Raw genomic sequence first — 2,783 nt, 5'->3', positions numbered from 1 at the left:
GATGGACCTAGGGTTGCCAAGAAATATCTGGGGACTTTGGGGGTGGAGCCAGAGACACTGGGGTGGAGCAAAGATCAAGGCTGTGACAAGCATAATTGAACTCCAAAGGGAGTTCTGGCCATCACATTTAAAGGGACAGCACACCTTTTCAATGCCTTCCTTTCATAGGAAATAATTAAGGATAAGGGCACCTTCTTTTGGGGCTCATAGAATTGGACCCCCTGGTCCAATCGTTTTGAAACTTGGGGGGTATTTTGGGGAGAGGTACTAGATGCTATACTGAAAATTTGGTGCCTCTACCCCAAAAAACAGCCCCCCTCCTGAGCCCCAGATACCCGCAGATCAATTCTCCATGATTTTCTATGGGAATAAGTCTCCATAGGGAATAATAGAGTTCCCAGCAGACATTCCCCTCCCCTCCTCCTGCTTTCTGATGACCCTGAAGCAGGGGGAGGGCCTCCAAACCGGGGGATCCCCTGCCCCCACCTGGGGATTGGCAACCCTAGATAGACCTCTGTTCCATAGTCTGGTTCAGGATAAAGCAGCTTTGCGCAACCATGTGTGTCTCTCCGGCACTTGACTTCAGGAATAGGGAAGCCAGAGGAGAGAAGTGACACTTGGTAGGAGTGAGTGAGTCAAAGTCACACACATTTAGTTGCCTTGGAGGCTCTCCAGGGTTTCAGGCAGAGGCCTCGCGCATCTTCTCTTTCCAGATCCATTTCACTGGCGATGCTGGGGATTGAACCGGGAACTTTCTGCTTTCCCACTGAGCCACATCCCCACCCCACATTTCCAGAGGCTGAAAATGCCCCCGGATTGTTCATCCTCTCTGAAGGATGACTCTACGGGGAAAAGTTGAGCTGTCTACAAGCAGAAAACTATGAATTTTGCAAATGGATTTTTAAAAGCCTGTGAATTACAAAGAAAACCATTCTTTTTAAGTGCTGGTATGACCTGGAGAGGTCAAGGAGACTCATGTGCCAACTCTCTCCTCAGCCCTGGGCTGATCTGGAACTCTTGGGGTATTGCTTCCAGCTTTTTGGACAAATTATATCGAATTCCTTTCGAATTTTTCAAGTCTGGCTCAAAAAAAAAATCTAAATGTTCCAAGATTCTAAGGTCTGGGTTCCAAAAATGAGAAATGGTTTTGGAGAAGGGAGTGGAAAGATTGGAGGTTTCTCCCTCCCCCCTAAAAAAAAAGCTGGTTTTCTTTTGCCAAATGCAGTGAGACACCCGGCAGACCTCTCTCTGGTAAGCCAGATAAACAGGGGAGAACGCACATGGAGCGCATCGTCTGTTCGCTGTCAGCCCAGAGAGGCGGGCCAAACCCTCTGTTCCAGTCGGGTGGCCACTCTATTATTCAGAGAGGACACGGTCCTTGGGGGAGCACAAGGCCACTAATTAAGTTCTTACCGATGCCATAAACTATCCTGACAGGCAGGCAAGCAAGGACAGCAAGCGAAAAAACCAGCCAAAAACTGCGCCAGACAGGTGCTGCTGCTGCTGCAATACAAGCTTCCCTGAGCAGCTGCAATTTTATGCATTTTATTGGTTTGAGCCCACACACACACAACAGACACCCTGTGAGGTGGGTGGGGCTGAGAGATCTCTCCCAGAAGCTGCCCTTTCAAGGACAACTCTGCCAGAGCTATGGCTGACCCAAGGCCATTCGTCAGCAGCTGCGAGAGAAGATATTGAAGATCAATATTGGATTTACATCCCGCCCTATACTCTGAATCTCAGAGTCTCAGAGCGGTCACAATCTCTTTTACCTCCCCCCCCCCCCCGCCCTCACACAAAAAACACCCTGTGAGGTAGGTGGGGCTGAGAGAGCTCTCACAGCAGCTGCCCTTTCAAGGACAACATCTGCCAGATTTATGGCTGACCCAAGGCCATTCCAGCAGCTGCAAGCGGAGGAGTGGGGAATCAAACTCGGTTCTCCCGGATAAGAGTCCATGCACTTAACCACTCAAAACAGTTTCCGGCTCAACATTAGGAAGAACTTCCTGATCGTTAGAGCAATTCCTCAGTAGAACAGGCTTTCTTGGGAGGTGGTGGGCTCTCCTTCCTTGGAGGTTTTTCAACAGAGGCTAGATGGCCTCTGCAATGACCTGACAGCAATGAAGATCCTGTGAGTTTAGGGGGAGGTGTGTGTGAGTTTCCTGCATTGTGCAGGGGGTTGCACTAGAAACTAGATGACCCTGGAGGTCCCTTCCAACTCTAGGATTCTAGGATTTTGCAGAATAGGAAATCCAGTGGATCTGGAGATGACGCAGCAGGATAGAATCCTAGAGTTGGAAGGGACCTCTAGGGTCATCTAGTCCAACCCCCTGCACAATGCAGGAAACTCACAAACACCTCCCCCTAAATTCACAGGATCTTCATTGCTGTCAGATGGCCATCTATCCTCTGTTGAAAAACCTCCAAGGAAGGAGAGCCCACCACCTCCTGAGGAGGAAGCCTGTTAGAGTCATAGAAGAGTTGGAAGGGACCCCTAGGGTCATCTAGTCCAACCCCCTGCACAATGCAGGAAACTCACAAACACCTCCCCCTAAATTCACAGGATGTTCATTGCTGTCAGATGGCCATCTATCCTCTGTTGAAAAACCTCCAAGGAAAGAGAGCCCACCACCTCCCAAAGAGGAAGCCTGTTAGAATCATAGAAGAGTCGGAAGGGACCTCCAGGGCCATCTAGTCCAACCCCTGCATAATGCAGGAAACTCACAGACACCTCCCCCTAAATTCACAGGATCCTCATTGCTGTCAGATGGCCATCTAGCCTC

This window comes from Heteronotia binoei, chromosome 4 (genome assembly GCF_032191835.1).
Source record: "Heteronotia binoei isolate CCM8104 ecotype False Entrance Well chromosome 4, APGP_CSIRO_Hbin_v1, whole genome shotgun sequence".
NCBI classification, from domain to species: domain Eukaryota; kingdom Metazoa; phylum Chordata; class Lepidosauria; order Squamata; family Gekkonidae; genus Heteronotia; species Heteronotia binoei.
The sequence above is the reverse complement of the archived record's forward strand: the minus strand, read 5'-3'. Positions refer to the sequence as shown.